Source organism: Rhinolophus sinicus, chromosome 1 (assembly GCF_057876585.1).
Source record: "Rhinolophus sinicus isolate RSI-liver-muscle chromosome 1, RSI-T2T, whole genome shotgun sequence".
NCBI classification, from domain to species: Eukaryota; Metazoa; Chordata; class Mammalia; order Chiroptera; family Rhinolophidae; genus Rhinolophus; species Rhinolophus sinicus.
Genome location: NC_142501.1, coordinates 81,056,268 through 81,071,332, shown reverse-complemented (window position 1 = coordinate 81,071,332; position 15,065 = coordinate 81,056,268). Strand labels below are relative to the sequence as shown.

At 31.2% G+C, this 15,065-nt stretch overlaps 1 protein-coding gene across 2 annotated transcripts in view; it reads left to right on the top strand.

Moving 5' to 3' along the window:
• The window catches only part of MGAT4C (MGAT4 family member C), a 669,114-nt gene that overhangs the window by 311,781 nt on the left and 342,268 nt on the right, over positions 1-15,065 (top strand). For both annotated transcript variants that reach the window (XM_074325329.2, XM_088801044.1), the window contains one exon: positions 6,005-6,115. The gene's annotated coding sequence lies outside the window, so the exon portion shown is untranslated. The remainder of the gene's footprint in view (positions 1-6,004; positions 6,116-15,065) is intronic.

Below are 15,065 nucleotides of genomic sequence, written 5' to 3'. Positions count from 1 at the left end.
TTTATAGTTATGTGTTTTACGTTTAATTCTGGCATTCATTTGGAATTAAAATTTGTGAAGAATGTAAAGTCTGTGTCTAGATTATTATTATTTTATTTATTTATTTATTTTTGCATGTGGATGGCCATTTTCTTCCTTGTATTGCCTTTTCTGTTTGTCAAAGGTGAGTTGACTACATTTATGTAGACTTGTTTCTGGACTCTCCATTTGATTTGTATACTCATTGATATGTCTACTCTTTCACCAACACCACACTCTTAAATACTGTAGGTTTATAGTAAGTATTAAAGTCAGATAGTGTTAGTCCTTCAACTTTGTTCTCCTCAATATTAAGTTTTCTGGATTATGTTACTTTATGTAGCTATTAATTACAATTCTTAGCAACATATCTCCCAAATATCATTTAAGACCACAGCATTACGTGGGCTTAGGATGGTGAGTGATTGACTTGAAAACTTTTAATGCCAGAAAAGAAGAATCTGAATCAAAGTCTGAGATACAGAGTGGTTATATAGACAATTTGAGATTTCAGTAAGGAAACTCAGGATATATAAGGAAGAAATATTTCAGTTATGCTTAATTTGGAGAGCTGTTAGAAGTTTAAATTGCAATTATAAACAATGTCAAATAACTCATATTTCAAGAATGTATAATACAGCCTAATAGCAGTCTGTTTTTATGGAAATGCTGAGGGCAGAACCCAAGTGAAAATATATGTTGGTTAGTTGATAGTAAAGAAGAAAACATATCAATGCATGGTAATCTTCTAAAGAGTTTATTTGTAAAACAATGCACATGAATATTGGTTGGTACCTCAAGGTGGAACTGAAAATAAGGAGATAAATTACTTTGAAAGTAGAAGCTGTTGGACCTAAGAAAGAAGGGACTATGGTAGATAAAATAAAGTAACTTACGCAATACATAAAGTACTCAAACTAGCAGCTGACACACACAGAAAGGATATATATTCAGTCAGTATTAGCCACTATAATAATGAGGAAAAGTAGCTAGAAGAAAGAAGAGAATGGGGCAAGGAGGAGGGCAGGATTGAGAGGGGAAAAAGTAAGGAGAGAAAAAGGACAAGACAAAAAAAGAGGTTGTATTAACTATGGGTATTGTCCTTCAAATTCAATTTTAATTTAATCTTCACTTATTTTTTGCATGCCAGTTTTTAAGGTTTTATGGTAATATTCAATGGTATTATATCCTATTTTATGTTTATGTAAAATCTTTAAAAACTAATATGAAGACCAGCTTATTTATTATGTGGGAGTTTATTATACTCTGTTAAAAATTATATGCCTTTTATATAAGGACAGTTTTGTGCATACTTAATTTTATTAAGTTGTGAAATCTGTGTTGATGAGATAAGAAGAGAGTGTGTATTTGATTAGCACTTCACAGAGAAGGTGAAGTTCTAAATGATATACAAAAGAATAAGGCAAGCCATGGAGGACCATTTTTATTGTATGCCTCCAAGGGCACCATCTACATTTGTGAATAATCATTTTTTAGAGTTGTGCTCTGGTTCATCTGAAATTCAACTTCTATTATTACTTTTTTTTTATTTTTGGCCTAGCACTTGTAATTTTTCCTAGCATTTCTTACTATTAATAGTTTCTATTGAAATTTATTTTACAAACAGTAAAATATAACCATTTCAATCAAGTACACATCTTGATGAGTTTTCATAAACGTACACCACCGTGTAACTACCACCACATCATAAAATGAAGTTTCCTTATCTTAAACAGTGCCCTTATCAGTCAACACCTCTGCCATCACTCCCATTGACAGCTAATCGTTGCTCTAATTTCTGACAGAATCCAGTCATTTTTATAAAATTACATTAAAAATTTTAAAAACAATTTTGCTCTTAAAAGAGGAAAAACAATGATAAATGACAAATTCAAGATGATAAGTCATATGCATACATTCATATTATGAAATATGAGGTTAGTTGACATATCGTGGTATGTGCATGTCATGGCAAAAAAATGAGATTTTATTTATTTTTGTATTTTATTTTCTTGCTTTTAATTGCCATTCATTTTTATGTATTTTCTCTTCTCTCTTGTGTTTACACTTGGTCTCCTCACTACTTAGAGATTCCATTTTTTTCTCTAAGGAAATATTAGATATATCATAAACCAAGTCTACTTAAAGTGATAAAACTTACAATGAGATTACACTCTGGTCAATCCATGGGCTTCTTATTGAAAGCAATTCCATTAAATGTGTTTATTTTTTAAAAAAACATAATTGATGCTTATGCAATAAAATGATTTTTCTTAGTGGTAAATAATAATCTCTAAACATTTATAAGTTTATTGACACAGTTCTTGTGACTTTCAGTTGTAGTTAGGGTGTTCCCTGTCACTTTTTTTCATTTAGACTGAAGTGTGAATTCACAGGTTTTCATTCAGAGACAGGGCGCCCTTTTAGAATATTTGTTTCTGCAAAAGGGACTCTATGCTACCATGTCTGTTCTCCTTGGCATTATTCATCTTTTTATCTATTTTATATCATTATATTGTAAGCCTATCTATTATATAAAAAAAATAGTGGTGATGTATGGCCAAACAAGCCATCTTGTTACTTGTGCATGATGTGTTAATAGTATTTAGATTATAACATTTATTGTATATCTGTGTACACTGCTTTCATTTACTGTGTAAACGTCTATTCTAGACACTTTGCATTAATTATCTTATTGTCTCCTCACAATCACTCAGGAAACTGAGTATTAACATCTCCCTTTCATGGGTGAGGAAATGGAGGCATAGCAACAATATACAACTTGCATAAATTTACATATATTCATACAAAAAGTCTGTTTTTGTATCACTAAGATATCCATACTCTTCTACCATGGTTAATCACATCCATATGCATTAGAAGAATGAGTTACATAATTCACTTTAAGCTTTGATAAAGCTTACGTGAATAGTAGATGAAAAACAGTACATAGAATCCATATTTGTAATGTGAGGGAAAATCAATAAGATAGTATAAATAATAAGATACTATTTTATATTCATTTTTTTCTTTTAAGACATTGCTTTTGTAAACACACACAAAAAAAAGCAAGTTGTTTTCTAGAAGTCAGAACCTCAAGAATTTTCATAAACAGATAATGCAAAATGAATACAGAATAATACCTGGCTATAATGGCATATTATTTTCAGAAAGTAAATGCATTATTTACATTGGCAATGTCATCCAGAGCAACCTTCCTGGGATAAGTAATTATTCAAATGGCTATTTTCCTGCAGGAACATTTTAACCTCATCTGTGTGATTTGTTTTCATTATCAGGACAGATGAACTATTGCCTCAGCCATATGTTTCACAAGAATTTTGAATTGTGTTCTAAAGAGCATACATCACAATAATATTATTGTATATTTTTGTATATGTGTGTAAAATGTTTGATTGAAACATACATATTCAGAAAAGTGCAAACTCTTAAGTGAATAACTCACAGTGAATTTTCACAGTGAACATATCTCTTTGATTAAGTATAACACGAACAAAAAAGATAATATCAATTTCTCAGGAAACTGTCTAGTACTTCTTTCCATTTATTATCCCCAGTCTACCCAAAACTAATCAGTAGACTGACATCTATTACCGTAAATTAGTTTCGACCATTTTTGAAGCCACCATAAATGGAATCATACAAGATATGCTCTTTATTTGTAACACATTTTTCTCAAAATTATGCTTAAGAGACTCACCCATTTTGTCATGTATGGCAATTGTTTATTTCTCATTGATATATTTTATTATATCATGTGAATGTTCCAAAGCGTATTTATCCATTTTACTGCTGATGGACATTTGGATAGTTTTCAGTTTGGGCTATTACAAAGAACCCTCCTGTAAACAGTTTTATGTACACCTTTTGATGCCATCCATGTACATGTACTTTGTGAGTATGAAATTAGGAGTGTAGTTCTTGGATCACAGAGTAAGTACATTTTTACCTTCAGTGTATGCTGCCAGTTTTTAAAAGTACATGTGCAAATTTCCTAACCTTTAAACAATATATGTGTTCCAATTGTTCCACTTTCTCCCCAAATCTTGAAACAATGTTTTAGACATTCTACTCAACATGCGTTTCCCTGAAGAGAGAGTTGAGCACTCTCTTATATGGTTTTCCTTTTAGATAATATCTTTTGTACAGTACCTACACAAATATTTTTGCTGTTAAACATTAAATCGTCATTTTTAAAATTACTTTTAGGAGTTTATTTACAAGTTTGTTGTAAATATTATCGCAGCATAATTGACATAACTTGAATTATACATGTTTAAAGTGTGCAACTTGATTGGGTTTGACATGTGTATACACTCATGAAAAAATCAAGACAGCCAAGATAGTGAACTCACCTGTTACCAACAAAAGTTTCCTTACGACCCTTGGCTATCTTTTACACCAGTTCTACAACTTTCTTTTTTTAGTTTCCAGGTGACAACTGATCTGTTTTCTGTCAATATAAATTAGTTTACACTTTTAGAATTTTATATGAATGAAATCATACAGTGTGTTTTTATGGTGTTTAGCTAATTAATGCCCTCTCTGCTATTCTGATAGAGAAAAAAAATTAAAATGTTAGTGAAAAGTTTTATAAAGGCAAATGTTATATAATAAGGGAGATGATAGTTCACTGCTACCAAGCTTGTAAAAAACAATATGTAGGATTTATTCCTTCACACTCTGCCTCTCTAATATCATGCGAAGATTAGTCATCTATTCCCTTAGAATAGTGGTATACATCTGTCTATAATATTCTGAATTATAACCAAAATCTTTAATTGGCAATGATATCCACAAATATAAATAAGGAGTATTTTCCTTTCAAGGGTTTTGGTTATTTTAATTTACACATGTTACTTAAAAAGGCTCCCCAGTATATAGAATTTTACACTTGTAGAGTACCTAAATTTTTCCTTGCTTCTAGGAGACGTCTTATAAATTGTTATCAGTTGTAATTTTTAGACATTGATACAATCATGATGTACATAGTCATAAATTATTTTGTTAAACTTAATTTGTATAATAAAAATAAACTACCACATATAAAATGCACAAAAGAACACCTTCCCTGCATTTAATTCATATTTTGAAACAGTAGCACTGCTGATAACTGTTAACCAGGCTGTATACGCATGGGTGGCAAGACAAAGATTGCATGTAGTTCCAAGATCAATGTACTACTTATAACATTATACAAAGTAGTAAACTTTGAGACTGTTTTTTACTGAGGATTTTTTTTTTATCTAGTGTTCACATTTTCTTGGTAACAGGACTTTGCCACTCAAAATCAATTAATGCCTCCATAAAACTTGAATGTTTAAAAATAAGAAGAAAAAAAAAAAACCTAGGCTATGTAACTCCAGCATTGCTTCCATAAAAATTAAAGAATGTGATTGGATTTCAAACCTTTGGAAGTTTTGGACAAAAGAACAGTGGAACATTTAACAAGACTTAGAAATCCAACACAGTTGGTTTCGGACTCCAGGGTATGTTGTAGGCATTATTGATATGGCTTCTGTGAAAAACAAAGATGTGGAATGTTCATTTGACTTTTATCAAATGGTGAATAAAAGAGAATTAATAATGCTGATACTCATTAACATATAAGTAATGGACTGAATACTGTCAAGCTGAAAATAAAAACATGCAGATGCCAAGTAAATGTATTTATCAACATTGTCTTAATTTAACATGTTTTTATTTTTAACTCTCGAACCACACTTTCAGAACATAAAGATCTTGTCATAGTTGTAGAGTTGACACTCACAAATTCATGGTTTCTTTAAAGACATTGATGTCAGCATTGAATAGAGAAATCCAAACAGTAAGTATCAAAGTAGCAATTGGCCTGTTTGGAAATAGTCTACTAGGGTAACAGCGACTACATTCAACAAGCAAGTGCCATCACGATGAATGTTTACAACACTTTTTTGAGAGCCAATTATACTGTTTTTTTGTGCAGGGACTGGAGATCAGCCAGATCAGTTGTATGCACAAAGCTGCTTTGGATCCGTCTTTTCAAACAAGAGCTGCAGAAAACGTTATAGCAGGGTTGAAGCTTTATTCCTCTCTGGTAAGAGAAGCTTTCTTTTTCTTTGCTACGGTGAGAGTTTGCTAAGAAATCCTTTTAAACCATAATGTGGTCAGGGAGCGGAGAAGCTGTTCTATGTTACAAGTCATAAAATGTTTTATTTTCTTTTGAACTATTTTTTTTTCATAATGCTTTTTGCCTGTGCGTTATATAGAAAAATAAAAGTGAAAGAGTAGGTCATACTGCACATGTTAAATTTGTATTGGAGGTAGGGGAGTCTTAAACTACTCTTCTGTTGAATGAAATGTGTTGTTGTTTTATGTTTTATATTGTAGAACTCCTGGTTAGGACAAAGGGGAAAAGATTCAGTATTCTGATCCATGCCTGACAGTGAATCCTTGTGTTTAAGTTTTCCCCCGACCACCGATCCTATTAATGCTCAACAGCTCAGTGCCATAAAGCTTCCAGAACCCAACCAAATGTGGCCTTTGGGTTTGCTTGTAGACATTTCTGACCTCCTTTCATTTTAAAAAGTGGAAAAGCTGGAGATAGTAATTCTGGGTGAGTCTGCATGTGGCTTTTGCCACATTAGCTCTACATAATGTAACTGTGCACATATATACACAATGTAAGATTTTGTTTTTCACACAAATTTCTTAAACCTGTAATGTGCTTCAAAAGTCAACATTTCCACAAAAATTTCTACTTGTTATAAACTTAACCTGAATTCATCTGTCTAATATGGCAAGAACATAGCTGAATATATATATATATATATATATATATACACACACACACTATATGTATAATATGTATACACAAAGTGTATATAAGCATATATATATATATATATATATATATATATATATATATAGACACTTTTGTATGGCTATATGCAAATATTTGACAATGGTCAATTTATACATTACAGCCCTTTAATACCTGTAGAAGCTTATATTTTTAGATTGCATTTATTTAACTGTTTATTTTCTTGTTTAGCATTCGTTCAGAAAACAATAGTGTAAATATCAAAAAGACTTTAAAATCAATCAGCTGCCTTGAAAGCTAAATCCATTTTTAAAGTAAACTTTTTAAAGTGAAGTTAGTTGTCTACTTTTTCTTCTTTTCAGTAGCTGAGTTACATGAGTAATTATATATATATATATATGTATATATATATATATATATATATATATATATATATATATATATATATATAATTATATATATACATATATATATATATATGTATGTATCCATGAGATTTGACTATAAATCCATTTAGAGATTTTCCCCAGAGTTACCCCAGATTTACCCCAGGTTCAAAGTTATAAGCAACTCACAATGTCAGTCTAATAAGTCACCAATAAATATTCATGTTATTTTAATCATTTCAATGGTATTTATTGACTATCTACCTTGCTAAATGTTTTAAAGAGAGGAAATATGTTTTGTTTTGTTTTTATTTTTCAATTACAACTGGCATGCAATTTTATATTAGTTTCAAATGTACAGCATAGTATTGCACATTTATATAACTTACAAAGTTATATATATCTAGTTCCCATCTGACACCATATATAATTATTACAATATTATTGTCAATATCCCCTGTGCTATACTTTATACTTTACATCTCTATAAGTACTTTGTAACACCAATTTGTACTTCTTAATCCCTTCCCGTTTCTCACCCATTCTCCCCAACACCCCTCCCATGTGGCAACCATCAAAATGTTCTCTGTATCTGTAAATTTGTTTTTGTTTTGTTAGTTCATTTATTTATTTATTGTTTAGATTCCACTTATAAGTGAAATCATATGGTATTTGTCTATCTGAAAAAATATTATTTTATAAAAGAAGTGGAATGTGTAACATCTGTACAGATTTAATGATTCAACAAATGTGTTTGAAAATAACTAATTTATATTGATGTTTTGGCTACGGAAAAAATAGATAAGAGTATCTTACACACAGATTCAGGAATAGTCAGGGATAACAATGAATGTAATGAGAATACATATGCATATACATATACATATACATACACATATGTATAAATGTATACATATGCATATACACATATATGTATGTCTCTATGTGTATATCTAATCATCATTTCTATTTTCTCCATAAAATATTTCCCATTGGAAGTCTCTCTGTGTTAATTACACATATAATTATTTTTGCCTTTAGAAACTAATTGTTACCACACACCCTATTTGAAAAGATGGAAAGGAAAAGAAAATATAGCACCTTTGACCCCCCAATGCATGTGGCACCGCAGGATCTCCCAGAATTGTTTTACTTTCAAGCTTCTACTTTTGCTGTTCATGCTGAGAATGCTGCTTTTTCTATTGCCTCATGTCCAGGTTCTATCTGTCCTTATGGCTTAGAGTAAAAACTACTTTATATCATGATATTTTCCCATCAAATCTTATGCTCACTTCGGGTAAAATGATCTCTTTCATCTTGGAATATTCTTATCACTTTATTGTTGTGGAGAGCAGACTAATTTTATGTACAGCAGTAAGACACTTTTGGCAACAATTTCTCCTTCGAGACATTGTTTGAGAAGTTTTTTTTTTTTTAGAAAGCTACTTTTTAGATAATTAATGTTTTCATTACTTTTCAAACCTCCTTTGTATTCTTTGCACCCCTGCTTTTGTTACAGCTGATAATCTTACCTTTCATCTCAAATCATCTGGTGGGTTGCCCCATGTGCTTTTGCCTCCAAATCTAAAAAGCTTACTCAGTATTCACCCATCACTCTTTCCTTTCTACCTTTTGTGATGGGAGGAAACACCCATACTTTTATCAGTATTCAATCTCTACTTCTCAATTCTCAGGTAACCACCTTAATCATCACTTCTTTATTTCTAATCATCGTTTCTCTTTTCTCATTCAATTTTTCCCCTTGGAAGTCTCTCTGCATTAACTACACATATTTACCAATCCATGGCTGGAACTGCATGTCCCCTCTAGGTGCCATCTGTATTTCTGCTACTCTACACAAACTTCTCAGAGTTTATTGTTCCAGACACCATTCCCATGACCTTACCTTCCATTCTCTTCAGTATTTCTCTGCCTTCATGATTCTTCCAAACTTCCTCAGGTAGCCACTTGATTTTCTGGTTAATAAATCCATTATACACCTTTCAGTTCTCATCTGAATTTCCCACAGTATGTAAGAGTTGTCTATTTAATCCTTTTTGAAACATTTTACCTTCCTAACTTTTTTTAACAAGCACTAACACCACAGCACATACACATATACTATACATATAATGTGTTTATTGTGTTGTGATATTTATTACATATTACATGTTACATTATTATGTATCACATATTACATATGTATGTAGTTAATGGTCAGAGAGAGAGAGAGACACACAGGTTTGACATCAATCATATGGAGAATAATTTAGGCCTGAAAAATAAAACAATATGAGATACACATCCATAGCCAGATCTCATTGCCAAAGATCATCATATTATATTAATGTGCTAACAAGTTAATAATCACTGTATTGTTTTTTCCTACTTTCCTTGTATTTTCTTTACATTTTAACCTTTTTCATCTAAATAAGCTGTCACAATCCTAAGGCTCAGTTTCTTTATCTGTACAAAATATATGACCTACCTGTCTAAAGGTATATTATGGACAAAATATCAGATCCCATCAAACTAGGAATGGAAAAGAAATTCCTCAAGTGAATAAAAAAAATTTCCAAAAAAAGAAAAAGTATAGCTAACATCATTCTTAATGGTGAAAAACTCAAAACTTTCCCACTGAGATCAAGGAAAAGTCAAGGATGTCCCCTTTCACAACTTATCTTTCACTTCGTACTCCAATTCCTATTTAACACAATGAAAAAGGAAATAAGAGATATACAGACTGGGAACTAAGAAATAAAACTTTTTGTTTGCAGATGACATGATTGTCTTTGTAGAATTCCAGACTAATTGACAACAAAATTCCTGGGCTAATCAACAGTTATACCAAGGTTGCAGGATATAAGGTTAACATAAAAAAAGTCAATCAGTTTCCTGTATACCAGTGATGAACAATTGGAATTTGAAATTAAAAACAAAATCTACTGGACACTTGATCTTGGACTTCCCAGTCTCTGGATTTGTGACAAGTACTTTCTATTGTTTATAAGCCACACAGTCTATGGTATTTTGTTGTAGCAGCCTGGACATAATAAGACAGACTATTATGCAAATATACAAATAATTCTTAAAACTTGGCAATAACAAATGTAACAACACAATAAAAATAGGCAAAAGGACTGAACAAACACCTCACCAAAGAAGATACACAGATGGCACATAAGCATATGAAAAGGTACTTGACATCATACATCATTAGGAAATTACAAATTGAAACAAGATATTACTATACAACTATTTGAATGGCCAAAATCTGGAGCCCTGACAACACCAGATGCTGGCAAGGATGTGGAAAAACAGAAACTCTCATTTATTTCTGGTAGAAATTATATATATATATATATATATATATATATATATATATATATATATATATATATAATATATATATTCTATATATGTAATATTAAATTATATATATTATAACATATGATTATATTATAATATAATATAATATATGTGTGTGTATCTGTATATATAGTCACTTTGGAAAACAGTTTGGCGATTTTTTATAAAACTAAGCATACTCTTACCATGCAATCCAGCAATTGTGCTTCTTGGTATACAAAACCAGTACACAGATATCAATAACATCCTTATTTATAATTTCCCAAACTTGGATACAAACAAGATGTTAATGAATAAGTAGTTAAATGGATAAAGTCAACTGTGCTACATCTGGACAATGGAATATTATTTAGTGCTTTTATGAAATGAATTATCAAACTATGAAAATGCCATGGAGGAACCTTAAATGCATGTTACTAAGTGAAAGAAGCCAATCTGAAAAGGCTCTATACTGTATGGCTTCAACTTGACATTTCATAAAAGACAAAACTGTGGAGACAGTTAAAAGATTAGTGGTTGCCAGGTGTTTGGGGGAAGGAGGAATGAAAAGGCAGAGCACAGGCATTTTTAAGGCAGTGAAACTACTTTTCACGATACTGTAATGGTAGACACATATCATTATACATTTGTTAAAACCCATAGAATGTACAACACTAACAGTGAACCATTATGTAAACTATGGGCTTTGAGTGATAATGTATCAAGGCAGGTTTATCAATTGTAAGAAATGCACCACTCTGGTGCAGGGCATTGATATTAGGGGAGGTCATGCATGTGTGGGGACAGGAGATGCATGGGTCCTCTCTATGCTTTCTGTTCTGTTTTGCTGTGATCTTAAAGCTGCTCTAAAAATCATCATCTATATAAAAGGCAACAAATTTGATGGGAAAAATATGAAAGAGCAAATATAGAAGGCTTTGTAAATTAAAAACTCATACAAATATGTTATTTCTCTCAAAATGATACTGTAGGGTTAAAAACTTCAATAAATAATTGTGATGTGTATACTCTATATGTAAAGATTAAATTATTGTGTGCATTTTATTTTTTCTTGCAAAGTCCATGGTTTTAAATATATATTTTTAAATTTTTTATTACACTTGACACATAATATTACATTAGTTTCAGGTGTACAATAGAGTAATTGCACGTTTGTGTAACTTATTAACTGATTGCCCAGATAAATCTAGCATCCATTTGACACCATTCATAGTTGTTACAATACTATTGACTATATTCCCTATGCTTCACTTTACATTTTGTAACTAACAATTTGTAAATCTTAATCCTTTATCCATTTTTACTCATCTCTAAACCCCTTCCCATCTGGCATCTCCCTTAACATCAAAATGTTCTCTGTATCTTTGAATTTGTTCGTTTATTTTGTTTGTTCATTTATTTTGTATGGTATTCGTCTTTTAATAGCAACAATGAGATTCCTCCAGTTCATAATTAATGGGATATTACAAATCATATAATCTAGCTCCCAAATTTCATTCTTTTATCTGATTGTTATAATCAACGGTACGGAGATGAAAAATGTGTAGCTATAATTAGAGTTGTGTCCTACATTTATCTAGTAAAGTTAGCCAATTCTGAAAGACTTCAGTCTTATAGGACCTGTAAATTAGCTAACTAATTAGCCATAAACTAAATAAACTTCCTAAAGTGAAAGCAAAACAGAACAAAAAAATCTTTGCTGAAAGAACATGGTAGCCTATTTTCCTGTATCATTAGATTGATTTATTTTTTTAATCAAGATGAGCCTTTGTTCAAATGAAATCTTAAATGTTTTAATTTGGAGGCAAGATTTCCAAGTGCCACTGCCTGCACCACTACCCCTTGCAAAACAAAAGAAGCTCCAGAAAATAACAGGGTCTCTCAGAGAACAATTTCCAAAACAATGACCTGGGATTTTGTTTCCTGGAATATATGTAAAACAAAGAACAAAACAAAATAAAACAAAAAAGAAGTTCCACATAATAGCAATATATGTATTGAAATTTGTCATCTCTGCTCCTCATATTTCATGCTCCTTTAGGACCACCAAACTAGCCAGAATATACACTTTGCTTCTCACAGTGATGGCAGACATGAGAAAACAAGCCCAAGAACTTCTCAAGCCTTCTCAAGTTGCTTTCATAGTTACCAACACTGCATTGGCCAAAGCAAGTCATATAACCAAGCCCAAAGTCAAGGGCTTGGAAGTATTATTGTGCTAAGATAAATAAGTCCGACAGAAAAAGTAGAGAACCACAAGACAGTCTATTTTTTAAGGAAGAAAAATTTGTAAGATAGCCCATGCATTCAAGGAGTTGCATACTTGTGTATATACATTTTTAAACTGTATTACAAAATTGACCTCAGGCTTTTCCTACTAACAAGTGAGATTTTTTCTGATTTATGATTAATTTCTTTATGTTTTCTTAACCATATGGTTTCATGCTGTGGTTTTGTTTTCTTGTTTGCCTCCAATTTGTTATTTTCATTAATTTTACATTTTCTATAATGTACACTTACTTCAGTAGATTAAAGGTTCTAGTTTATGTTATTATACATTCTAAAGGGTGGAGGAAATTACCTCTTTTAAATGTTAACTTTTATCTTTATTTAAACAATTTATTGACTACAAAATAAAACACATACCTACACACTCACAACCATTTCATTGAAGAGTATATTAAGTACAAATTATTCAGGATTTGCTTTCCAGTTGTCTAAAATCCAGAATTATCATCTACATATGTTCTGCTTAAAGAAAAACATGACTATGTATTTGTATCAGTAAGTTTAAGATGCAACGATTTAAAGAAGTAGCCTTGGAAAATATTTTCAAAGAGGTTTCGGAACAGAAACAAGGGAGGCTTTTATATTTATAAAAGACCATTTGCCTTAAGGGAGTTGTAGCAGAGAGTGGAAAATGGAAACTACAGCTAAAGAGAATCTGAAATAGAACAAGAATGGATGGTGTCAGGTTCTTTATCAGAAATGGCACGTTGACACCATGACGTCTCTAAGGTGAAATGAAATAGCACCAGTAATGTGTATGGAATATCATTTGCACAATACTACATACAGTTTAAAGTTTCCCCAGGTAAATGCAACTTTAGGAAACAGTTATGTCTGTTTTGTTTTTTTTTCTCCCCAAAATACCTATATGGTACCAGCATAAAATAATTTTGTATTCATTAATTGGTTTTGTGGATGAGAAAAACTTAGAAATGTCTGATTCATTACAATGAAACTTTATATTCATGAATATTTAGAGGTGACATACACATTTAAAAAAATACAACTTTGATTTTCAAATGTAATTGTAGTAGATTCCAAATATAACCCCAAGCTCCATGGAAGACAGTTTGAAAACCCCTGTGGCACCGGTATGAAAGACAGATGAAGTGCTTTCATGATCAATTAGATAATGCAAAGAAGCATTCAAAATGCCTACTGGAGGTCAGACCGTAGGTAGCATTCAGTGAGAGCTAAAACTGGAGGTCCTGCTAATATTCTCTTTGGACACTGAAGTCAATAAAGGCCAAAAAACATCCATGCTGTAGAGAATCATGGGAAGAGACATGAGAAGACCTTAATTTTTATACCAGCTCGTATCTTTCACTCTCACTGATTTTGTAATCTTGATAAAGTTACTCACACTCACTAGATCTCAGTTTATGAAGTTGAAGAAGATGAAGAATAATTATTGTCTTACTGGTTACATCAGTGATGGTGTAAGGTCCTAGGGTACACAGAGATTTTTGATAGCTATTCAAAAATGTTAGTAGGATCTCAAATAAAACTGTATGGAAAGGTAGAGATATTATGTTTGCAGATATTTGGAATTTAGTAGCAAGGGACCTATGTATTTTCTTTCAAGTTGATAGTTAAATCTTAAATTCTGTTGAATACTAAGTACATCAGGTCATTTCTTCTTCTACCAAGTGTAACATAAAAAATGATACATACATGTAGGAGTGAGGGTTTGAGGTAATCAACAAAAGTTAGTCCAAAATGAATTAGACCTAAAAAAGTTAAGAGATAGATAAATAGTTTCATATAGGTTTGAAATTCCATATCCTTTTTTAATTTTTAATAATACATTTTTTTAAATCCTAAACTTAGCCAGGTCATTAATTAAGTTTTATATTCCATTGCCTGGAGAAGAAAGGTCCTAGTATATCAAGTGTGGGATTTTTAATTTATCTTATCATTGCCTATTACTTCTTATGATTTGAAATAAAATCTAGCAATAATTTAGTTACACACATAAACATAATGATAGATAAATAGACTCTTATATTAGATAAACTTTTGATAAAATATCACTGATTTTATACCCTGGAAAGCAGATGACTGTATGAATATTATCTCCTTTTTTGCTCAGATTAAATTTACCACTATTTTTTCTTTTTTTTAAATCATGTTTTTGGGTTGGTTTTTTTTTTGTTTTTTTTTGTATCAGGATTTTGATG